The sequence below is a fragment of the Ursus americanus genome, chromosome X (genome assembly GCF_024610735.1).
Source record: "Ursus americanus isolate L20-20 chromosome X, mUrsAme1.1.p, whole genome shotgun sequence".
Lineage (NCBI taxonomy): Eukaryota > Metazoa > Chordata > Mammalia > Carnivora > Ursidae > Ursus > Ursus americanus.
The window spans coordinates 16139962-16152990 of record NC_142164.1 but is presented as its reverse complement, the minus strand read 5'-3'; positions in this window follow the sequence as shown (position 1 = coordinate 16152990).

Below are 13029 nucleotides of genomic sequence, written 5' to 3'. Positions count from 1 at the left end.
TGGATTTTTCTGGAGGCTTCCTTACATAGGCATAGCTGATGAAATCACTGGCCATTGGTGCTTGCTTCAACCTCCAGCCCCCGTCCCATCCTGAGAGGTCAGCAGGGTGGGACTGAAATGTTCAACCTTCTAATCATAGGGTTGGTTCCCCTGGCATCTGGTCCCCATCCTCCTGCTTTCCAAAAATTATATCATTAACATAAGCTCATGTGTGATCGAAGGGGGTTTGTTACAAGTATCAAGACGCCTTTAGCACTCTCCTCACTTAGGAAATTCCAAGGGAGCTCTGTGCCAGAATTGGGGAGGAAGACCAAATATGTATTTCTTTTTTTTTTTTTAAGATTTTTATCTATTTGACAGAGAGACAACCAGCGAGAGAGGGAACACAGGCACGGGGAGTGGGAGAGGAAGAAGCAGGCTTCCAGCGGAGGAGCCTGATGTGGGGCTCGATCCCAGGACCCCAGGATCACGCCCAGAGCCGAAGGCAGACGCTTAACGACTGAGCCACCCAGGCGCCCCCCAAATATGTATTTCTTATTCTAACTCAAAATATCACACCGGGAGGAAAACAAGGTCATCAGTACAACTAGGAATGACACCAGGGATTCTTCTCTTCAGGCAAGTCTGGGAGACACTGCCACGACCAGGTATCCACCTATGGGAATGAAACAGTTCAGGATCCTTTCTGGGAAAGGCCTTCCCAGATAGAGATCACCACGGGAGCAGAACTTCGGAGGTTCCCGAAGGCCGAATCTCAGTCTGCGTCACAATTGCGTCAGCAACACCTTCAGGCAAAACCTTCCCCTTGAAGGTCCTTGTCCTGGCCCCAAGCTCTAAGAAACTGGCTGGAGGCTATTTAGCTCGCAGGGGATCTGATTTACCAGCCAAAGACCGAGTGTTAATCCTTTCACTTTGAGGCCTTTGCTGCCTCAATCCAACAGGTGGTTTCCCAGGAATTTCTCTGTGGCGAAATGGTTTTGGGACCAACACTCCCTTTGGATCCCTCTCTTCAGAGTTTCCCCCACTCCAAAGCAGTTACACACTTTCCAGGCAGTTAAACACTGTTATTGCCACTGTTCTGTCTGTCTCTGAGGTGATGAGGGCTGGACTGGGTCTTATCCATCCTTGCACCCCCGGGATGTAGCATTGTGCCTGATGGGTTATAGGTTAAGTGCCGATGGTGGGCTGATCTACGAAATCGTTGACTATGTGCCTCACCTACTTGGCTGGGAGCTCCCTGAGGGCAGGCCCCGGTCCAATCTGTATCCTCAAGTCCTCACCTCACGCCGTGCAGAGGCATGGGTCAGCAGCTGTTTATTGAAGAGCGAATGATCTCCCTTTTTGGCAGAGCCCATGTTAGCTGCTTCAGGAGAGAGGCCGTCTGCTAGGCATCAGCTCGGACAGTCTTGGGATTAGGACTCAGGGAGCATGGATTGCTCATAGCCTTTGTAAAGGTGAGCAACTTTTGATACCAAGTCAGTTTGAGAAGGGCCTTCTGAAAGGAGTGGGGGATATTGCTTAGCTCTCCCACTACCTTGGGCGGGGACTGGAAGATGTAGCTAAAACAGGGGGGACATCAACACGGCTTCAACCGCATTCTCCTCGGCTGGCAATCCAGACACATGGCAAATCCAGGCCGACAAAGGCATCAAGGCCATGCCTTTAGTTCTAGACTGTTCAGACATATTGCATTGCTATTCCTTTTGGAATCCTTTGCCCAGAGCTCCTTTCCTGTTCATTCTTGCCATAGCTCATTTTGGGGAAAAAAAAAAAAGTAATAGGAATCATACTAGCAGGCATTTGGTGGCAGAGAAGAGAGACAGTTTGAATTGCTTAGCGTACTTTTTGCGAAAGAAGGAACTGATTTCCATCGTCGCACCAATTAGCTATATGACCTTGGGCAAATCCTTTCTTCATCCCAGGCCTCAAAATTCACCCATCTGTACAATGAGGTTGCTGGACTATGATGAGTCTGTGGCAGGCCTGGCCAGAGATATCTGTTCAAAGTCCTGGAAACAGACGTTCTCCTGCCCTGATTCCTCACCCAAACTTACAGAATCAACCCCAGAAACATGGTTCCGTAGTTCTCATCCCCTTCACCCAGTGATCCATATAAGAAAAATAAAAATTACGAAATGACCAATTAGTCAAGAACATTGGCTGAATTGCCTGCTCAATGTCAACACTATGTATGATGCTTTTGTTCTATTCTTTAAATGGTGGGAGCATTTTTCATGCTCCAGGAGGCTGAGGTGGCCTCAGTGACACCAAGAGGTGCCTGTGACTTTGTGAGCCTGTGGGCAGAGCTCAGGATGGTTGTGGCAGCCAGGACACCTGTACTCTTTGCACCTGTGAGGTTACAACACTGTTAGACAAGGCTCTCTAGTCACCACGCTAGAGAACATTGACCAAGACAGGGAGATGGTCTTAGGCATAGTGTTCGGGGGAAAGAAGCGAAGGTCAGGAACTCCTTTTGACCGTAGAAGGTGACTGTGGAACGGGGTGTGTGAGGCAGTGTGGTTTACGGCAAGAAGCATGGAGTCATAGGCTGTGGAAACTGGGGTAAGTTGCCTCACTTCCCTGGGCTCAGAGCCTTCATTTGTAAAACCTTCCTTCAGATGATGGCCTGAAGAGAGGAAATAATGCCATGCTTGTAAAGAGGACTACATCGAAGGGACTCGGGACATAACAATTATTATTATGAAGAATTTGAGAGCTGATGAAGAAAGGAAGAAAGACCATGGGCCATTGAGACTGGTCAACCCGATCACAAAAACTCAAGGGCAGTCCATAGTATTTAATGGTGGTGTAGCCCTGACACTGGCTTGGGTCACTCCCAATCCCAGCTTATATGTCAGCGTTCTCCAGGGGATTTTCATGCTTTTACGTCCTCATACGTCAGCGTCTCTACGCTCTCTAACATTTGTGAGTGCCATTTTGGTTCTGTCCTGCGTCAAACCCAGATGAGTCTCACTAGTTCCCAAAACAAATCCTAACACGCTCAGCATTTTCTAAATTTGGTAACTTTCCTGGAAATTTTAAGGGTTGTCAGGAAGATCCCACATCATACCCTAAGTAGCTTCCTGCTATCCTGCTGTCTTCACCCTTTTGCTGTGTTCCTTTCCAACACCTGCACTCCCCGTGACCCAACCCTTTGTGCTTTAACTCCTTGGCTTCTCTCATAAATGGCACACCAATCTGGGATTTTCTATCTAGGAATCTGGTAGGTGCCCCATAAAATATATTTCTATTTTGTTTAACTTAAATATTAAAATTTAAGAAATATTTTTAAAAACTACTTCTATTTAAGTTAGACTTGGGGGACACCCTGTCGAAGGAACATGCCAAAGGGCAGCACTAAAATTTCACTAAGCATCCAGGGTGTATAACTCGTCACACTCACCTACTTACCTACTCACTACATGGGCAAACGCAGAAGGCACCGATGATTTTAATGACTGGGATGAGTAAAACCACGGCAGGGAGATCTTGCAATAACAGCTACTTAAGATGTAGCTTGTATATAATTAGACTTCACTTCAGCCCATGTGATTTCATACTTCAAAAGTGACAGCCCTATAATCCAGTTCTGAGTTCTTTTCCAAAGGTCCACTGCAGAAGGGAGGTACACTCCACTGCAGTGCAGGGGTTAAGAGCATGGACGAGAAGCATTCAGATCTGGGCTAAAACCTGATCTTTGGCACCTACTGGCTGTATGGGACCCTGGGCAAGTTTGCTCTTGTAGCCTCAGTTTGCCTATCTGTAAAACGGGAGCGATTCTATAAATGTTGAGGTTCTTCATATAATGCTACAAAGGTCATTTTTAATGTTGGCATTTGGAGTAAAATCAGAAGTTAGACATATATTGAGTAACTTTACTAAATAAATGAACTCCGACATTTAAAACACCTCAACTCCATGTCGAAGAAGCCAGTTCTGGTTTAATCTGGTTACACACACCCAAAGGAGCTCCTCGTCTTTGAAGCAAAACCTCCAAATAAAACCGTATTGAACCCATAAAAACTAAATTACAAATGATTCTGTCATCAAAGGACACTCTGATTGGCCCGTGATATTTGAGCCTGCGTAAGCTTGCGTAACTGTATGTTCTTGGCAGTGAAGGAGACCCCATGATTGCCCGTCCCTATGTGATCTCAAAGGACCAAGGAGTTTTGGGTCCCGTGCTACTCATCTGCGGCCACACTAACGAGGCTCGGAAAACAGGCAAGAAAACCGCGCTATGGGAATTATTTATAGCACTTAATGGCAATTTGTTGTAAATGAAGAGGTGCTCTGGTGGACGCCCCTACAATTTTAAATAACTTTAACGAGATTGTTAGAAACTGGAGTTCATTTCAAAGGTGGAATCGTTTCCATCTCTTTAGAGGTATGGATTTGCATACTTCCAGGCAGATACACCTTTGTTCTGAAAAAAACAAAAAAACACCAAACAAACGAACAAATAAAAAATCAAATGAAGTGTCCTTTAGTCTAACAAAATACAAGCTGGTCAGGTCAGTTCCCATCCACCCCACCCCATCCTGCCCCAGTATCCTCAAGACTTGATAACCTCATGGCCTTTTTTCCCCAAATCTAGCCTGAATTCTGGAGGTCTGTCTTGTATACCTTAAAAAATAAACTGCCAGGGCTCCTGGGTGGCTCAGTCCATCAAGCGTCTGCCTTTGGCTCAGGTCATGATCCCAGGGTCCTGGTATCCGGCCCCACGTCAGTTTCCCTCTGAAGCAGGGAGCCTGCTTCTTCCTCTCCCCTCTGCTCCTGCTCTCTCTCTCTCACTCTATCAAACAAAAATCTTTTTAAAAAAATAAAAATAAACTGCCAGTTACTTTATCAGCAAAAAGTGTGTTTATTTGGCAATAGCAGAGAATTGCAACCTGGAGCAAGCAAAGCACAGCAAAATCATAGCCAAGTCCAGAGTTCAAAGGAGAGGAAGGCTCTTTTATAGAGAGGGGGCAGTTGTAAACAAGAAGTCCATTGGAGGAAACTGGGAGTTCTAAGTATAGTGGCTTCTCATTAGCTGAGCTGTGGCTGTCTCTGATTGGCTGGGCTGTTGCCAGGGGGAAGAGGAAAGCCTTTCTTCCTCCTGCTGCGATGGCAAAATGCTATCTGTGTGCCAGGTCCCTCGCTTTCTGTTGGGTTTACAATTGAGAGGAATGGTAGGGTGTGAGAGCTTCCCCTGTCCAACCTCCAGGCTCCATTTTAGTGAGGTTTCCCTTTATTAATTTTTATCATTGGGTCTTCCCAGAGGCTGTCAGGGCTAAATCTAGGGTAGTTTACAGGCTTATTTTCAGAGGTGTTTTCCCAACTTTAAGTCAACCCACCCATTATCCTTGATCTCCTTGTTTCGAAAGACCCTCTCCTCCGCTCAGCCACCCACTCCAACAGTTATACCCTAGATAACCGTTGTAATCATTAAAAATTTATCTTAATTCAAACTTTCATCATGCCATTCCCCCCTTAATTATCCCACTAAACCTGTTTTGTTTTGTGAATGAAGAGACATTTGACTGGCTATTGTTAAATAGAAACAAAAGCCCCAAGGCCCAAAATGGAGTCACTTAATGTTAAGCCCCACCAAGACTTAACTCCTAATTGCAGTTTCAGCCTCTCCCAGGGGTGGACTTTAAAACCAATCGATCTGGAATTTCCTGATCAGCACTAGTGAGGTAATCGGCACAATTAGACCCCCTGCCCTTCCCTTTAGGGGAGGGTGAGCTTGCCTGCAAATAATTCTTTCCTTTTTCTTTTGCTAGTAACTTCCTTGTCCCACCCCATTCCTGCCTCTAAAAGCCTTCCATTTTTGTATAACTACTCACCATGCTTCTCTTCGCTAGAAGGCCTGCTGGCTGATTCATGAATCGCTGAAGAAATCCAATTACATCTTTGAATTTACTCGGTTGAATTTTTGTTCTTTTACATTGTCAGCGTGATCCTGTTCTTCTTCCATGTTAACAGAACCCCACTTTTTTCCACTATCCACCTCTCAGGGAATGTGATTCATCAGGCTAGGGGTAAATCTTGATGAATCTAAAAGGGTGATTTTCAAATTGTCATCCCCTCCCCCCTTCCTTTCCAAGGCCCCCCAAGGTCAAAACTATTTGCATAATAATAGCCCCCCCTTTTTTTTTGGTTCCTGTGTGGACATTTTCACTGATGGTGTAAAAGCAATGGTGGGTGAACCCGCTGGTGCCCTGACATGAATCAAGGCAGCGGCATTAGGCTGTACTAATAGTCATTGTACTTTTTGTCACCACACACTTGAAGAAAAAAGACAAATTCACTTTTACCTGAAGAAGCAGTGAGACAGGGCCCCTGGCTGGCCCAGTCAGTGGAGCATGTGACTCTTGATCTTGGGGTTGTAAGTTTGAGCCCCATGTTGGGTATAGAGATTACTTTTTTAAAAAAATTTAAAAATCTTAAAAAAAAAACGAGAACTATTGATCTTATTAAATCTCAACCCTTGGGTACAGGTCTTCTTAATATTCTGTGCAACTAAACAGGAAGTATGCATAGAGCACTTCTGTGTGAAAAAGTATTGAGTAAGGGGCAGGCGGGGCTAGGGAGGGAGGGAGAGGTAGGGGACTACATGACTCGGCTCACCAAAAATCCCACAAACGCTGAGGTGTAAGGAAACCAGAGATAAGGGAACAAACCAGACCACCCTGCCCTGGGCATCAGAGGTGGGGTCTTTTTGTGGCTGTCACACTGTGACCACAAGGAATGACCAGACCCCAAAGAAGTAAGCCATGAAAGATGTTATCACCAGTCTACTCAAATGAAGACATCACGAGAGCGTCAAGGCCACAGGCTCCCTGGCCAGTTTTAAATAAAAGACTGTCAGCGGAGGTCCACGTCGGCAGCTCGGTCGGAACCCTTCTCACTCGTGAGAGCTTTTTCCGTATCTTTGCTTAATAAAATTCTATTGTTTTGCTCACTCTCCATTGTCCGCGAGATTCGTTTTTGACTCTGTGAGATGAGAGCCTTGCTTTTCTGCTTCAGTATGATGGCAGAGGTGATGTGGGAAACCAAGGCAAAAGAAAAAATTAGGGGCACCTGGGTGGCTCAGTCGGTTAAGCATCTGTCTTCAGCTCAGGTCACCATCCCGGGGTCCTGGGATCCAGCCCTGCGTGGGTCTCCCTACTCAGTGGAGAGCCTGCTTCTCCCTCTCCCTCTGCCGTTCCCCCAACTTGTGCTCTCTGGCTCTCTCTCTCTCTCTCTGTCAAATAAATAAAACCTTAAAAAAAAAAAGAAAGAAAAAATTGAATTTCCTTACTACTTATAGCCCATTGAAAGTCCTTGAAACAGGCAGATTGACCTTCCTCTAGGAGCTCAGCTGCCCCGCTGTTGACACTTTGCTGAGGGCAAAAGGCCATCTTAACCCGACCCCCCAGGATCCTGTGAATATACTTTAAACATATCGAAATTCCTTTGGAAACTTCCTTTATCTCTACCCGCACCCCGCGAGATACATGTTGGCAATCATCCCCCAAGCCTATGACCCAACGAAATACATCTACAGGGTCTCTTGGCTGAGATGACTTAGTTTTTACTAAACAGTAATAAACGACCTTTTCCTAACAACAGCTGACCCCCCTCAAGGTCCTGGAAACCTTGTTTCCAAAATGCCTTGGAAGCTTGTGCTGTCCCTCACCCCCTCCCCACTTCAAAGAATATAATGGGCCACTCCTCCCGACTCCAGTGCAGCTCCGTCTGCCCACGGGTCCTGTCCCCCTGGCTTTAATAAAGCCACCTTTTTGCACCAAAGACATCTCAAGAATTCTTTCTTGGCCATCGGCTCCGACCCTAACCAGTTTCCTACGTCAGAGGCACCTTGCTGGCTCCGTGAAGTGTGCGACTCTGGATCTCAGGGTTATCGGTTTGGGCCCCGAATGGGGTGCAGAGATGACTTAAAAATAAAATCTCTTGGGGCGCCTAGGTGGTGCAGTCATTAAGCGTCTGCCTTCGGCTCAGGGCGTGATCCCGGCGTTCCGGGATCGAGCCCCACATCAGGCTTCTCCGCTATGAGCCTGCTTCTTCCTCTCCCACTCCCCCTGCTTGTGTTCCCTCTCTCGCTGGCTGTCTATCTCTCTCAAATAAATAAATAAAATCTTTTAAAAAAATAAAAAATAAAATCTCTTAAAAATAAAGTATGATGGTAGTCTCAAAAAAATAATAATTTGCTCAGTGGAGTTACTCACAGAACTAGTCGCTTTTCTCATGGAACTCCACTTTCACCTGAAAGAACAAGAGACAAACTACGGTCATTTAGACTTGAGTATTTATCAGATGCTTTTTTCATAAATGACTGGTGTGAGCCTGGAGCTTGAAGAGAACAAACCTTTGTTCTCAACTGCTATCAACTGTTACAAATCCTCCTGAGATAGCAAGGAAGAGCAGAATGAAAAGATGCCCATTAGTTTTATGAACACGGAGGTCCTGCCAACCTTCTTGAAAAATGTAATTGGATGGGGAGGGGGGTGAATACAGGTTAAGGGAGGTTGAGGGGCGCCTGGGTGGCGCAGTCCTTAAGCATCTGCCTTTGGCTCAGGGCGTGATCCCAGCGCTCTGGGATCGAGGCCCGCGTCAGGCTCCTCCGCTGGGAGCCTGCTTCTTCCTCTCCCACTCCCCCTGCTTGTGTTCCCTCTCTCGCTGGCTGTCTCTCTCTCTCTCTGTCAAATAAATAAATCTTAAAAAAGAAAAAAGGGAGGTTGAGAAGTGAGTGGCAAAGAAAAAGGAGGCCTTGAGAATAGACCCCTCTTGGGAGAAGTTGAACCAATGAAGGGGAAAATGTAGAATAATAGCTGGAGGGGGAAGTAGGGTCCAGGAAAATTGTTCTAAACATGTGAAAAGGGCATCTGCCTTTGGCTCAGGTCATGATCCCAGGGTCCTGGGATTGGGCCCACCATCGGGCTCCCTGCTCAGCCAGGAGCCGTCTTCTCCCACTGTCCCTCCCCCTGCTCATGCTTGCTTTCTCCCTCTCTCTGTCTCAAATTAATAAATAAAATCTTTTAAAAAATTAACATGTGGAAAGAGTGAGTGTGTATCAACGACGATGGGACAGAGAAAATCCAGACGTGGGCAAGATTCAGGAGAAGAGGTTGTTATCTGGGACTCAGCTGGTGATAGAGGTGGTGTGTTTGTGTGTTGGTCGAGCAGGGGTACTAGAAGTCTTGAAGAAGGTGGAGAAAGTGAAGTTGTCATTGCGAAGAGTGGGAGAACAAACGGAACAGAGAAACGAAGTCGGCTTACCAGGCATGCTTGATCTCATCCACTCCCATGGCCTTTGCCACTTCTATGTTGCTGGTTCCCAGACCTGAGCCTCCAGCCCACGCGTGCCTTCTGAGCTCCAGGCCCACCTACCTCACCGACCAGTGGTTATCTCCACTTGGGGATCATACAGGCGTTTCACTCAGCACGTGCAAAAGCAAACTCACGATTCCTCTCTCCCAAACCAGGTCCTCTGTTAGTGTCCCTGATCCCAGGGAGTGACACCATCAGTCAGCTTGCTACATGAGACACAATCCTAGAAATCATCCTTGTTCTTTCCGTTGTCCTCACCCTCCCCATTCAATCAGTCATCAAATCCTATTGATTGTATTTTCTTTTTTTTTTAAGATTTTATTTATTTATTTGACAGAGATAGAGACAGCCAGCGAGAGAGGGAACACAAGCAGGGGGAGTGGGAGAGGAAGAAGCAGGCTCATAGCGGAGGAGCCTGATGTGGGGCTCGATCCCATAATACTGGGATCACGCCCTGAGCCGAAGGCAGACGCTTAACTGCTGTGCCACCCAGGCGCCCCTTGATTGTATTTTCTTAACGAAACTTGTGTGTGTATGTGTGTGTGTTTTATCTGGTACATTTATTTTCTTTTTTATTTTAATTTTTTATTATGTTACGTTAGTCACCATACAGTACATCCTTAGTGTTTGATGTAGTGTTCCATGATTCATTGTTTGCGTATAACACCCAGTGCTCCATGCAATACGTGCCCTCCTTAATACCCATCACCAGCCTATCCCATTCCCCCCAAAACTCTCATCTGTCTTATTTGTTTCTTAACGTATCTTAAATCGATTCACTTCATCCCATCCCTACTACTGCCCTAGTTCAGGGGGGTATGACCCCAAACCATTGCCATGTCCTCCTCCCTGCCTGCCCTCTCTTTATTCTATTTCCCATAAGCACAGTGATCTTTTTCAAGAACAAATATCACATCACACCGCTGTTTAAAACCCTCCGATAGCTTTCCTCCAGGATGAAAAACAAAACTTGTCATTCTCCTTCTTTACTTCCATCCCCCCCTCCACCTTCTGTCACTTGGCTCCTATTCCCAAACTCTCATCATGCCCTACTTTTTTTCCCCATAGTACTTACCACTTTCCAACAGTCTGTATACTTTATTATGACTATTGTTTATTCTCCGTCTCCCGCCTCTCAAATGAGACCCCCTCCCCGAGACCATGCGTCTTAGTTTTGTACACAGCTATATCCCTGTTATGGTCTGAAGTGTGCCCTGCCTAAAATTCGTAAGCTGAAATCCTAACCCCCCAGTACCCGAGAATATGACCGTATGGGAGACAGGGCAATTACAGCAAAAGGAGGTCACATGTGTGGGCCCTAATCCAGTATGACTCGTACCCTTACAAGAAGAGGAAACTGAGACCCAGACACATGCAGAGGAAGATCATGTGAGGCCACAGGGAGAAGACAGCTGTCTACGAGCCAAGGAGCGAGGCCTCAGGAGGAACCAAGCCTGCTTCCACCTTGGAGCCTCCAAAAATCTGAGAAATTACATTTCTGTAGTTTAAGCCCCCCAGCCTGGGGTACTTGGCTATGGCAGCCCTAGCAAACTAAAATAATCCCTAACAGAAGAGCACCTGGCCCATAGAAAGCGCTCAGCAAATATTTGCTCAGAGAATGGGTGAGCGTGGGGCCTTACGTGATCTGATCTCCACTGCTCGCTCTGACCTCATTTCCCGCCACTTTCTCCTCAATCTCTCAGCTCCTTCCAAATAGGGCTTTTCTTTTTTTTTTTTTTTAAGATTTTATTTATTTATTTGACACAGAGAGAGAAAAAGAGACCACACAAACAGGGGGAGCAGCAGGCAGAGGCAGAAGCAGACTCCCTGCTGAGCAAGGAGCCCGATGTGGGGCTCGATCCCAGGACCCTGGGATCATGACCTGAGCCGAAGGCAGACACTTCACCGACTGAGCCACCCAGGCGCCCCCAAATAGGACTTTTCTGAACTCCTCGAACGTGTCACACCCTTTCCCTCACTCAGAAACTTCGCATCTCTCTCCCCCTTGCCACCCCCTTGCCCCACATCAGCACTGTGATTCCACATTATTCATCCTTTGAGTATCAAATTTGACTTAACAAAATATTCTTCAGGGCTACTGGGTGGCTCAGTCACTGAAGCGGCTGACTTTGGGTCAGGTCATGATCTCAGGGTCCCGGGATCGAGTCCCTCGTCGAGCCCCCTGTCGAACCCCACGGTGGGCTTCACGCTCAGCAGGGAGTCTGTTTCTCCCTCCCCCCCTTCTGTCCACCCCCACTCCTGCTCTCTCTCTCAAATAAATAAATACCATCTTTTAAAAAATTCTTCAAATAGTTTAATTGAAGTGTATGAATATGCAACAAACTGGACTTAAAGTGTACAGTTTGGTAAGTTTTGACTCATGAAACCATCACCACAATCAAAATAGTGAACATATGTATCACCCCCCAGATTTCCTCGCGACCCTGTTTAGTCACTGCCTCCCCCCAACCCCGCTCTCCAGTCAACCACTGATCTGCCTCTTGTCACTACAGATAAGTTCGCCTTTTAGAGAAAGGACTTTATTGCTCTTGTGCGTCTGAAACTAATATAACACCGTATGTTAATGATGCTGGAATTAAAATTTTTTTAAATGACTTTATTGAGGTATAATTGACATACAAAATACTGTACATATTTAATATATATAGCTTGCTTTTTTAAAAAGGTTTTATTTCTTTGAGACAGAGAGAGAGCAAGCACGGCGGGGTGAAGAGCAGAGAGGGAGAAGCAGATTCCCTGCCGAGCAGGGAGCCCGATGCGGGACTTGATCCTGGGACTCCGGGATCATGACCTGAGTGGAAGGCAGACCCTTCACTCACTGAGCCACCCAGGTGCCCCTATAGTTTGCTTTTTTTAGAGTTTTACATAGACTGGATCATAGAGTACACTGTTTTTATTTTGGTCTGGCTTCTTCGACCGCGTAATTATTTGGAGACTCATCTGTGTCGTGTGTATCAGTAGTTCGTTCCCTTTTATTACTGAGTACTGTGTCATTGTACGTACACACCACAGCTTGTTTACCCCTGCACCTGTCGATGGACATTTCTCCTGTTTACACTTTGCAGCTATTACAAATAAAGCTGCGATGAACGTGTGTGCAGTTAGCTTTAATCGTATTACTTTCTTGGAAATGTTTTTGGTCTCCCAGATTAAGTGAGGTTCTCCTGTTCTGCTCTCTCGTTTAGTGATCTCTTCTCTTTTTGTAAATGTGTGTTTGCTTGGGAGGAATATGTTGGTTTGGAAGAATGACTTTGATAAATCACTCAGGAGGGAGAGAGTGAGACCCACAGTGAGACAAGAAGAATTAATTTTTCTCTCTCTCTCTTTTTTAAAGATTTTATTTATTTATTTGACACAGAGAGAGAGAGAGAGCACAAGCAGGGGGAGTGGCAGAAGGAGAGGGAGAAGCAGGCTCCCCGCTGAGCAGGGAGCCCGACGTGGGGCTCCATCCCAGGACCCCAAGATCATGACCTGAACCGAAGGCAGATGCTTCACCGACTGAGCCCCCCAGGCGCCCCGAATTCATTTTTCTCTTGAGTGAGATGGAGATAAGAGGAAGCAGAGAACAAGATCTTTGGATCTGTTATAATTTGACAAATACACAGTATTTGGATAAATTCAAATGTATTGGGCTTTTTGTTTGAGAGATTGGTAAAAGACAATAAGATCAATTTTAACTATCCTTTAAAA